A 13,439-nucleotide genomic window follows, 5' to 3' on the forward strand; every position below is an offset into this window, starting at 1 on the left:
AATGGACTTCACTGATGCTAACTCCAACCGTACAACAAGGAATACTTCACTTGCCACTGCCTGCACCTCGGACTAGGATGGACTTCACAGAAAATGAACTGCCACAAACTGCCAGTCAGCCTGCAAGGCACACCTTACTGACCTCTGCTTGCATCATCTTGGTCTTAGGATGGATTATACTCTCTTAAAATGGAATACACTGACAATAAATGAAAGCCAACTATAGCCTTCATCACCAAATAAATAGAAACACTGCATCTACGTGCACTTCCACAGTCAATTCGTGACAGACTTCAAAGACACGTAATCATTAATCTTACAGTTCAATCAATATCCTTTAGTTTTAAACATTGCCTACCAACATTTACTCAGTTTACTCAGTTAATACATGATGTATTACACATAGATATCTAATACTGCCATTATATTCATGCTGTATATCCAAAGAGGATTTGGCTCCCCCAGCTGAGACTGGTTTCTACCAAGGATTTTTTTTCTTCTCCATTCTAATGGAGTTTTGGGTTCCTTGCCACAGTCGCCTTTGGCTTGCTCACAGGGGGCCTAAAGACAAATAATTTTTAAAGCATTGTTTTCAGTCCCGTTTTCCATTTTAACTGCTCAGTGAGGACTAAAGACATTACAGACATTACAGCATAATTTTCTATTACAGCATACTATTCTGTAAAGCTGCTTTAAAATTATGTGTGTTGTGAAAAGTGCCATACAATAAAAATGACTTGACTCTTTTCCATATAATGAAATTGATTGAGGACTAGGTCTGTCAAGCTCCAAAGTGACAAAAAAGTAGCATCAGCATCATAAAAGTGATCTATACAGTTGTGTTTTATTTCAAGTCTTCTGAGTAGTGATGGGAAGTCAGATTATTTTCCACAAAACAGTTCTTTCGGACGGTTAGTTTCAATGAACCGGTTCATAAAACGGATTCACTATTTATTTTACGTCATCGCATAATGATGTCACTGTACATAATGCTAATTCCCCCGGCATTGTGGAATACACGCTCAAACACATTCAGTTAGGCCATATGTAAGCACATATTGCTGATTATTACATTTTATTAAATTAGGTTACAATAACAAGGGTGTTTATTGTCATCAATGTTTCATTCAGTGATCTTACATCTTGGATAAGTTTCCTACATTAAAGTTTTGCACCTAAAGCACCCAATACTGACACTGATATACAAATGTGGATATTCTATGTGTCGTAAGAATATAAAGTGAATAAACTATTCTTAATCAACTCACCCTTTTTACAGAAACCATGATCCAGTTCATAACAACTTCAAATATAATTTGCATGCACAATCCGTAATAGTAAAATTCATTTTCATCTCTTGAATGAAACGTTTCACCCCACATTCAAGTCCTCGGTTTAAGCATGCTCATCAGCAGCTCACTCATCATTTCTCAGTATTTCGTATGTCCAAAAGAGGCGATTCTCAGTTCAGTGTCATGGTGATTTGAGAACTTCTGTAATCAACTCAATGTACTGACTGTTGCGACCAGATCATCATCATACGTTGATAAAACTGTAAAACAATCAAGTCATAAACATATTTCCAGTATGTTTTATTTTGTTATACTTTCTGCTGCTTAGCAAAATACACCAGAAACATACATTTCGTCCCCCTTTAATGATACGTGTTGGGCCTCATGTCTTCAGATAGAAGACAAAGGCAGGCCTAACACAGTCGTAAAACCTAACTCAGCCCCCACATACCAAGTCGTAAATCTTACTGATAAAAATCGCTCCAAAATCAAACAAATGGAGTCCAAAACAGACTACAAATCCCATGAAGCCTTGCTCACTAAAGGATCAAACTCTCAACTCCTATTGGATGAGGCACACAACAGAACGTCCCTCAACTATGACATCATCAGGAGTAGAAATACCTCTGAAACGCAGTGTATAGACGCAGCTCATCGCTGCTCTCAGGTGCAACCTCGTGGCACAAGGAAGTAACGTCCGACTTGAAACTGTGGCCATACAATCTCCATCTCGCTGAACGAGTTGAGATTACTCTGTGTTCAACTGAACACTCTAACGGATCCGAAGTAGACCGCTGAGCAATCCGCATCTTCATCCGTTTGCCTGCAGAAGTGAAGAGATTAAAGATTTATCTTCCATCTTCAATCAAGTCGACATTTCTGATTTCTCCGCTAGCCTGCCGAGAAGCAGTCAGCCGTACACCCGCCGACAGAGCGAGGAAACGGCCTCCCGTCACCACCCCAGCCTCAAGGAACCGGGTCGGAGTTAAAGGATGGAGGAACACACATTCTACCTGTGTCCTCATGCGATTCAAGTAAGAGGTTTACGTCTGGGCAGAGATAGAATATTATAGTGTGTTATTCTTGTGTTTCAAGGTTTTTTTGCTTGTACAGTTTACGGACCGCCAGGTCCGCTCATTATTAATACTCAGGGTATTAATTATCACAAATTTGTTTTGCTGTATTGTGGTCCAACCAAATTGGACTGTTGTGCATTTTCGCCATCGCGGGTGAGACCGGCAAACTGAGTTTATCCATTAAAGAGTCAAAGAACGTGGGACTTTTACGAGCCTTCCACCGCATCTCAAGCGATAATCTAACAGCTGCTTTCTCTCCCACGATCGCGAAATCGGCTTTAGGGCCATCACTTTATTCTTTCTCTCTCTCGTACTAACCACACACACACACCTTATGTGTTATAGGATTATTTTAGTTTCCATATCTAATCATATCACTGTTTAGTGTGTAGTTGTAAGTCGGAAGTTTATTGACTGCATTGTATTAATTATTAATTGATATTACTGCATAAATAAACTTTGTTATATTACAAAGAGAAGTGTTTTGGTTTGTTCTGCATACACCTGTGTCATGCTGACGGGATGTCAGTGCTCGGATTCAAGCCTTCATTCATTGTTTTTTTCGGAAAATCGATATTCTTCGGATGTCGATATTCCTAAGAAAACAATCTAATATTGAGACTGTTATACTATCAGGTTGTTAGTCCCTGATTCCAGGGTGGTGCCCCATCAATGTTAATCCTTATTAATATTCTATTGATTTTTGATAATTGATAATTATCTTTGATGATTGTTGAATTTGAATGATCAATAAGCTAGTGTTAATTTTAATTAATGTTTCATCGATGTTAACTATTAACGATTATCTTTGATAATTGTTGATTTAAAGGATTAGAAAAAGCTAACATTGATTCTCATCAATGTTCTATTGATTTTAATAATTAATAATTGACTTTGATAATTATTAATTAGTGCTAATAACCAAACCCGCTCCTAAACGTAGCACACAACATTTACTGGAGCCCCATATGAGGTTTTAATGAGTTAGATTCAATTAATTAATTTAAATATTAATTAATAACCAAATAAATAATTATTAATTATTTCTGATAGTAACACTGATCTAAACAACCAGTAAAGCCCTACATACGGCACAGGCATGCTATGTATCAGCAGCACATCAGTTCTCAGTATGTCGGACACCACCGAAAGAGGTGATTCTCAGTTCAATGTACTGTTGACTTGAGGACTACTGCAGGTGACTCTTACAGTTGTTGACTCGAGAACTGCGACTGTAGCGTTCAGTTGATTTGTGAACTAGTTGGAGTGGTTCATTGCAAAGAAGAGTTAGGAAAAGCAGATATCACCAGTTATTAATCCCGATTATCGGCTCATTTCGAGTCAGAGTGTCAGGCATGTCCAAGAGACAGGTTAAGATAGAGTAACTTGTGGATCAGTGTTTATTCGAGACACAAACTGTTTCAAATGATTCAGTCCGATTTGGTGAACTGGATCAACTTGTTCACTGAAAAGAACTGGTTCAAAAGAACGATTCATTCACAAACTGGATATCACTACTTCTGATATGAATCCCGAGGTTGAGACAGGGAAACAAATAGAATAATACTATAGTAGATGCCATTCAATTTATTGCAGAGTTATAGATTATGAGAAATGTTTCTGGTTCCGGCAGACCTAACTAAAGCAGCCTAATTGTGAGCTGATGGATATATTAGGTATATGCCTGGCTAAATAGATGCATTCTGAACCAATTAAGTTTATTTATTTATTGAACTTGCAGTACATCCTCCCAGTAATGCATTACAATAATCTAGTCTTGAGGTCATGAATGCATGAATTAGTTTTTCAGCATCAGCAACAAAGAGATGTGTCTTGACTTAGCAATGTTTCTGAGGTGGAAGAATGCTGCTCTACAAACATTGGAAATTTGACTTTCAAAGGACAGATTGGTATCAAATATAACACCTACATTTTCCCTGTAGAAGACGACGTAACAGTGCATCCATCAGGAGTCAAATTATATTTTAGCGGCTTAATTTTAGAGGTTTTTGGTCCAATAATTAGTACCTCTGTTTTGTCAGAATTGAGTAGAAGGAAATTTCTGGCCATCTAATTATTGCTTTAATTGATACATTCTGCTATTTTGTAGAATTGTGAAATTTGTCAGGTTTAAAAGAAATATAAAGTTGGGTATCGTCGGCATAACAGTGGAAACTTATTCCACGATTCCTTTTAATATCTCCAAGGGGAAGCATATATAAGGAGAAAAGCAGAGTCCCTGTGGCACTCCATACTTAACTTTTGTTTGACTTGACAATTCCTCATTTACACATACAAAGTGTTAGCGGTCTGATAAATAGGACCTGAACCATGCTAATGCAAGTCCACTAATGGCAACATAATTCTCCAGCCTATTCAAGAGAATGTCGTGATCTATGGTGTCGAAGGAAGCACTAAGATTTAAAAGCACTAGAAGAGAAATGCAGCCATGATCAGATGATTAGAGCAAGTCATTTGTAACTCCAATAAGTGCAGTCTCTGTACTGTGAAGGGGCCAAAATCCTGACTGAAATTGTTCATATATACCATTTATCTTTAGAAATGAACAGTTGGGAGGACACTACCTTTTCTAGTAATTTCAACATAAATGGGAGATTTGAAATAGTTTTATAATTAGTCAATTCTCCAGGATCAAGCTGTGGCTTCTTAATAAGAAGTTCCCTATCTGTCACTCACTCGACGTTGGTGTCGATGTAGTGACACTAGGGGTCACTCTTGGGAGCCCGAGACGCCTCTGGTCTTTGATAAAAGGCCAATGAAAATTGGCGAGTGGTATTTGCATGCCACTCCCCCGAACATACGGGTATAAAAGGAGCTGGTATGCAACCACTCATTCAGATTTTCTCTTCGGAGCCGAACGGTCATGCTCATTGAGCTGAATACTACTGTTCATTCACCTGCTGGATCTGACGGCGCATTTCAGCGGCTTCTCCCTCCTCTGCACTGGTGCACTGCAGAGAATGCCCCTGGGCGCTTCGGCAGAAAAACTAGAGAGTATATTTTCTGAAAGAGCATTTTTCCCCTCTAAAAGAGTATATATTTCTCTAAAAGAGCGCACACACGGAACGTCTTTTTAAAGACGCGTCTTTTTAAAGATGCTTTTCCGATTGTGTGTTATTCCTGGTTGTGCTCGTTATCTCTCGCCTTCTAACGGTCACGATCACTGTCTTTTGTGTCTGGGCACTGCTCACGCGGAGACAGCGTTCGTGGATGGTCACATTCTCATTGCGAGAATGTGTCCATGGCAACGTTGCGGTCGCGGCTCGCCTTCGTAAGGAAGCGAGCCACCCCAGAGGCTCCCGCCTCGGTCCTTTTACCCACGGGTTTGAGGCCAGTGCGGCTAGCACTGGGGGCGATTTGGGGACCCCAATGGGACCGCCTCCGCCGGGTATCCCCCCGCGGACCTCCCATTCCCCAGCACGCTCGTCTGCCCCGATCGGGCTTCCGGGTGAGTCCGCCGGCTCGTCTCACGGCGAGTTCGACCTCTTATTCGGAGCCCGCGAAAGTGATGAGCTCTCGAGCGCAGCATCGGAGAGCGGGCTCGTCCAGTCGGAAGCCTCGTCTGGGCTCCTCCCTTCGGGGTCGATCGCCCAGTCACAGGCTGACGCGGAGATGACGACATGCTTTCCCGGACAGCCGCGAGCGTCGGTTAGAGTGGATTTCACCGCTCTTCCCTGAACCCTCGCGGCTCTGTGATTGGTTCCTGGGCTCGCGGCGCCACTCAAAGCCACGCCCCGCCCCGTTCCTTTCTTCCCGGAAGTGCATGAAGAGCTGACAAGGTCGCGGGAGGCACCTTTTACTGCCCGGTCCCGATCTTTTCAGCTTCCCCGCTCTCACTACCCTCGATGGTGGGGCGGCCAAGGGTTATTCGGCAATCCCCCGGTGGATAAAGGCGCTCGCGGGGCACCTATGCCCGCAGAGCGCCGCCACCTGGCGTGGGTGCCCAAAGCCCCGTCCAAGGCCTGTAGGTTTACGTCGTCTCTGACGGTCAAAGCCTACGGCGCTGCTGGACAAGCCGCCTCCGCCCTGCACGCCATGGCTCTCCTGCAAGTCCGCCAAGGCGCTAAAGGAACTGCACGAGGGTAGTTCCGCCCCGGGATTGATGCAGGAACTGCGCTCGGCGACCGACCTCGCTCTCCGAGCGACGGAGGTCACGGCGCGGTCTCCCGGGCGGACGATGGCCACACTAGTGGTCCAGGAGCCCCACCTTTGGCTCAACCTGGTCGAGATGGGTGAGGCCGACAGGACACGATTCCTTGCTGCCCCCATTTTCCAGGCGGGCCTATTCGGCGACACTGTCGAGGACTTTGCCCAGCAGTTCTCGATGGTAGAGCAGTCGATGGATGCTAGCCGGCTTGTCCTGCCCCGGCGTGGCTGAAGATCCCCCCATCTACTCATCGCCGAGGCCGTCCCCCTGTGGTGACTGCACCGGCTCCGCCGCAGCCCGCCCCTCCGGCCCGGCCCCGGCGTGGAGCCCACCGCAGGAAGCCGACGCCACCCGTCTCACAGCCGGCACCGAAGAACCCACGGAGGTCTTCGAAGCGCCCCTGAGACTGGCGACCCAGGGACAACGAAACCCGCTGCTCTGGAGCTGGTAAGCAGATCTTCTTTTTGTTACCTTTTGCATTTAATTGTGCTGCATGCCCAAGTGGCTGCAGTACTCAAGAGCTCCGCAAGAGTGGTTTCCTTGTTCCCTGGGTCACATATTCGGTGTGTACGGCTGGCATCACGACCACCGTCCACCACTCCATTTGGCAGGTTGGCGCTCCAGCGGCGGTCTCCTGCCCTGAGCGCCCAGCTGTGGCACAAATCTGCCCCCGATGTGACAGTCTCCACGGGTCATGAGGACAGGCCTCTTCCTCCCCCGTCCCAGGCTGTTCCGGGGGTGGTCACAAGGAGCCAGGTAAGTGCTTCGATGTCCTCGGACTCAGCACGGCCACGATGTGGTGTGGCACCTCAAGCTCCGCCCCGCCGCGAGGCCCCACCCGCCGGTACATCCGATGACGTTGTCCCTTTGGTCCCCCTTGCGCGGAACTCGGATGCATGGCTTGCGCTTTCCAGTCCGTCACGAGGGCTGGTCCGGACCGTCCGACTCGGCTGCACGATTCACTTCGCTGGGCATTCGCCCAGGTCCAGCGGTGTCCACTTCACCTTGGTGAAAGATGGAAACGCTGCTACCTTGCGCGGAGATCGCTACCCTCCTACGGAAGGACGCGATAGAACCTGTCCCTCCAGCCGAGATGAAGAAGGGGTTTTACAGCCCCTACTTCATTGTACCGAAAAAAGGCGGTGGGTTGCGGCCAATCTTGGACCTGCGAGTACTGAACCGGGCCTTACACAGACTCCCGTTCAAGATGCTGATGCAAAGATGCATTCTAGCGAGCGTCCGGCATCAAGATTGGTTCGCGGCGGTAGACCCGAAGGATGCGTACTTTCACGTCTCGATCCTTCCTCGACACAGACCCTTCCTGCGGTTTGCGTTCGAGGGTCAGGCGTATCGGTACAAGTCCTCCCTTTCGGCCTGTCCCTGTCTCCTCGCATCTTTACGAAGATCGCAGAGGCTGCCCTTGCCCCGTTAAGGGAGGTGGGCATTCGCATTCTCAACTATCTCGACGACTGGCTAATCCTAGCTCACTCTCGAGACGGGTTATGCGCACACAGGGACCTAGTGCTCTCACACCTCAGCCGACTAGGGCTTCGGGTCAGCTGGGAAAAGAGCAAGCTCCTCCCGGTTCAGAGCATCTCTTTTCTCAGTTTGGAGTTGGACTCAGTCTCCTTGACGGCGCACCTTACGAACGAGCGCGCCCAGTCGGTGCTGGCCTGTTTGAAGGCGTTCAAACAGAAAACAGCGGTTCCACTGAAACATTTTCAGAGGCTCCTGGGGCATATGGCGTCCTCGGCGGTGGCCACCCCGCTCGGGTTGATGCATATGAGGCCGCTTCAGCACTGGCTCCAGACTCGAGTCCCGAGACGGGCATGTCGCCACGGGACACACCGCGTGGCCATTACGTCGGTCTGTCACCGTCTTTTCAGCCCTTGGACCGACCTCTCGTTTCCACGAGCAGGTGTTCCGCTAGAACTGGTCTCCAGGTGCGTCGTGGTCACGACAGATGCCTCCAAAATGGGCTGGGGCGCTGTTGGCAATGGGCACGCAGCCGCCGGCCTCTAGACAGGTTCGCAGCTGCGTTGGCACATCAACTGCCTCGAGTTACTGGCAATTCTGCTCGCCCTGCGGAGGTTCCGGCCGTTGATCCAGGGCAAGCACGTGCTAGTTCGGACAGACAGCACGGCAGCGGTAGCATATGTCAACCGCCAAGGCGGTCTGCGCTCCCGCTGTATGTCATAACTCGCCCGCTGTCTCCTCCAACGGAGTTAGCAGCACCAAGTCGCTGCAAGCCACTCACATCCCGGGCAACCTCAACACTTCGGCGGACGCGCCGTAACAACAGGTTACCCTCAAGGGAGAGTGGAGACTCCACCTTCAGGTGGTCCAGCTGATTTGGAGTCGATTCAGTCAGGCACAGGTGCACCTGTTCGCCTCCCAAGAATCCTCCCACTGCCTGCTCTGGTACGCCCTCACCGAGGCCTTCCTCGGCATAGACGCACTGGCACACAGCTGGTCCCCTGGCATTCGCAAATATGCGTTTTCCCCAGTGAGCCTGCTCGCACAGACCCTGTGCAAGATCAGGGAGGACGAGGAGAAGGTCGTCCTGGTAAGCACCCTACTGGCCCGCCCAGACGTGGTGCTCGGACCTCACGCTCCTCGTGACAGCTCCCCCCGGGCAAATTCCCCTGAGAAAGGCCCACCATCCGGCACCCGCGCCCAGACCTCTGGAATCTCCATGTCTGGCCCCTGGACGGGACGCGGAAGACCTAAGCTGTCTCCCACCTGCGGTGGTAGACACGTTCACTCAGGCTAGGGCTCCCTCTACGAGGCGCCTGTATGCCTTTTAAGTGGTGTCTGTTCGCTAAGTGGTGTTCTTCCCATCAGGAAGACCCCCAGAGGTGCGCAGTCAGATCAATGCTTTCCTTCCTGCAAGAGAGGTTGGAAGGGAGGCTGTCCCCTTCCACATTGAAGGTGTACGTTGCTGCCATAGCAGCACACCATGACGCAGTCGACGGTAAGTCCTTAGGGAAGCATGATCTGATCATCAGGTTCCTAAGAGGCGCCAGGAGGCTGAATCCCTCCAGGCCACGCCTTGTTCCCTCATCGGACCTCTGTAGATTTTCAGGGTCTACAGAGAGCCCCCTTTGAGTTTTGCAGTCAGCCGGGCTTAAGGCACTCTCCTTGAAGACTGCCCTCCTGACTGTGCTCACTTCCATCAAGAGGGTAGGTGACCTGCAAGCGTTCTCTGTCAGCGAAACGTGCCTGGAGTTCGGTCCGGGCTATTCTCACGTGATCCTGAGACCCCCGACCGGGCTATGTGCCCAAGGCTCCCACCAGTCCTTTTAGGGACCAGGTGGTGAACCTGCAAGCGCTGCCCCAGGAGGAGGCAGACCCAGCCCTGTCGTTGCTGTGTCCGGTGCGCGCTTTACGCATCTATTTGGATCGCACGCAGAGCTTTAGAATCTCTGAGCAGCTCTTTGTCTGCTTTGGTGTACAGCGGAAAGGAAGCGCTGTCTCCAAGCAGAGGATCACCCACTGGCTCATTGACGCCATAACTATGGCATGTCTCGCCCAAAACATGCCGCCCCCGGTAGGGTTACGAGCCCATTCTACCCGTGGTGTAGCGGCTTCTTGGGCCCTGGCCAGAGGTGCCTCTCTAACAGACATTGCAGAGCAGCGGGCTGGGCAACACCCAACACCTTTGCAAGGTTCTACAACCTCCGGGTGGAACCGGTTTCGTCCCAGGTAGTGGCACGCAAGACAAGCGGATAAGCCCGGGATAGCCGGCCGGGTGTATCGCTTGCACATAGCGCCTTCCACCTCCTTTTGAGCTGAAGACGTGCGCTGTTAATTCCCAGTAGTGTTCACAAAAGTTGTTCCCTGGTTGACTTCCTCCGAGCCCTGTGGCAGTCGAGTTTTCGGAGAGACTCGCTGCCGGCCCAGTACACGCGCTAACTAAGAGCCCGGTTCTGGGGTAGGTGCTCCGCATGTGGCGGTTCCCTGTAAGGCTAACCCCATGCGATCTATATCTTCCGCTAGTTCGTTTCCCTACTGGCAAACTGCGTCTTCCTTGGGCAGAGCCCCTCAGTCTCCATGTTGTAGTAACTCCTCCCCCATTGGGTAGGATCTACCTTGAAGGCTCTCCACATGGTTGGAAAGACCATGTGATGTATTCTTCCACTTAAATATCCCCCCTCTCTTGGGGCGAGGTGTGGTCTCCGCGGTGTCCTCCCCTTGGGAGGGACACCCCCCGACTAGACCTGGCGGCCCAGTCAGATAATCCCCCTTCTTTTTTAGGGAGTGGAAAAAGAGAAGGGGAAAGAGGCCATGACTGGGTTAAGCCTGTCTCTATCTCTGGGTAGTCGACTTGTCCCCAAAAAGGGCCGTTCGACACTCATAACTGTGTTGGGGGAGGTTACGTGTCGACCTGGTGTGCTGGCTATGAGGCACACAGCAAGTCTGCCCACCACACACCGCCAGTTCACGTAACACAGTTCAGCCTTGTGGCGTTTTGTATAGGGACCCCTAGTGTCACTACATCGACACCAACGTCGAGTGAGTGACAGATAGGGAACGTCATGGTTACTGGTGTAACCTCCGTTCCCTGATGGAGGGAACGAGACGTTGGTCCCTCCTGCCACAACGCTGAACTACCCGCTGAAATGGCCGGACCTTATATCGGCTCCTCAGTGTAAAACCTGAATGAGTGGTTGCATACCAGCTCCTTTTATACCCGTATGTTCGGGGGAGTTTTCATTGGCCTTTTATCAAAGACCAGAGGTGTCTCGGGCTCCCAAGAGTGACCCCTAGTGTCACTACATCGACACCAACGTCTCGTTCCCTCCATCAGGGAACGGAGGTTACACCAGTAACCATGACGTTTTATAACTACCATTTTGAAGTTTCTTGGGGCATGTCCTAAGGAGAGTGAGGAGTTAATAATATTAAGAAGAGTTTCTAAGATTACAGCGAATACCTCTTTTAAGAGCTTATTTGGTATTGGATCTAACATACAGTACTTGTGGCTTTTGATTTTTTGATAAGTTTTGTTAGCTCTTTATGACCTGTGACAGTGAAGGATTGAAGCTGCTCATGAGAAAATTATGAGACACTGTTTTCTGAGGTGCTGTGACAGTTGATTGCATAATTCCAATTTTATTTCTGATGATTTCTATTTTATCAGTAAAGAAATTCATGAAGTCATTACTATTGTGCTGCAACAGAATATCTGGTTCAGTTGAGGCTTTATTCCTTACCAGTTTAGCCACAGTACTGACTAAACACCTAGGATTGTTGTGGTTATTTTCTATGAGTTTGCTAAAATATGCTGACCTGGCAGCTTTTAGTGCCTGTCTGTAGCAACAGACACTATCCTTCCATGCACTGTGAAATACCTCTAATTTTGTATTTTTCCACTTGCACTCCATTTTCCGAGCTGTTCTCTTGAGAGCATGAGTGTGATTATTGAGCTGTGGTGCGGGCTTTTTTCTTTAATCGAAGGAGGGTGACACTATCAAGAGTGCAAGAGAAGACTGTATTTATGTTTTCTGTTATTACATCAAGTTCTTCTAGACTGTTTGGCTTACTGAGTGAGACAATTTGGGAACTTTATTAGTGAAGCTATCTTTAGTGGTCGAAAGAATAGTTCTACCTGAACAATAGCATGGTGTAGATTGAGTGACATTAGCTGATCGGAGCAAAAAAGAGATGAGGTAATGATCTGAGATGTCATCACTCTGCGGTAGAATTCCTATAGTATCAACATCAAATTCATATGACAGAATTAAATCTAGCATATGACTATGGCGATGAGTTGGTCCTGTCACATTTTGTCTGACTCCAAGAGAGTTGAGAATATTGATAAATGCTAATCCTAATGTGTCATTTTCATTATCTATGTGAATGTTGTTGGGGCTTCGTTCAGGAGCGGGCTTCGTTATTAAGAATAATTAATAATTATCAAAGATAATTATCAATTATTAAAATCATTAGAACATTGATTAGAATAAACATTAGCTTATTAATCTTTCAAATCAACAATCATCAAAGATAACTATCAATTATCAAAATCAATAGAATATTAACCTGTTGATTCTCATTGACCCCACCCATGGGTTTGACTTTACTTTGCTTAAATTAGTTCACATTTACCATATAGTGTGCTGTTCAAAATTGCTCATAATGTTGACAAATTATACATCTTTATATGTCAACATTATTAACTCTTTTTTGACTAGACTATATAGTATATGTGAACTAATTTAAGCAAAGTGACATCAGTTCTGGGGGGTGGGGCATGCACATCAACAGGTTAATAAGAATTTATATTGCCGTGGCACCAGGGACTAATGACCAGACACTATAGCAGTCTCAATATAGGATTGTTCTCTTAGGAAAGTCGATGTCCGGAGAACATCAACATTCAAAAGGGGAACAGTGAAAGCTTGAATCCGATCACTGACATCCCCAGCCAGCCGTTGGCACAGGTGCATGCAGAACAATATGAAAACACTTCTCTTTAAAGTATAACAAAGTTTATTGATGCAGTAATATCAATTAATAACCAATAAAATTCAGTCGATAAACTTCTGACTTCCAACTACAAACTAAACAGTAACATGATTAGATATGGTAACAGATAAGCCTATAATACGTGAGGAGGGTAGAGGTGTGTGTGTGTGTGTGAATGGGTGTATGTGTGTGTAAGGAGAGAAGGAGTGCACAAAATGGCGGGCGTGGCTTTCGAGGAGAGTGCGACACGTGAGGTTTCCAGCCAGAGAATGTGGCCGCAAATGTGGGCAGACAGACTGGTTAATGTCGTCTGCCCATTTAAAATGTGTCTCCACTGGTATGATAACTTAAGGACAAGTGGGTTCCTCTCACCAAGTTATCTGTTCACCAAATGTGTGTGCGTTTATGTTTGTGAGGGGTTGTGTGTGTGTG

Source organism: Myxocyprinus asiaticus, chromosome 45 (assembly GCF_019703515.2).
Source record: "Myxocyprinus asiaticus isolate MX2 ecotype Aquarium Trade chromosome 45, UBuf_Myxa_2, whole genome shotgun sequence".
NCBI classification, from domain to species: domain Eukaryota; kingdom Metazoa; phylum Chordata; class Actinopteri; order Cypriniformes; family Catostomidae; genus Myxocyprinus; species Myxocyprinus asiaticus.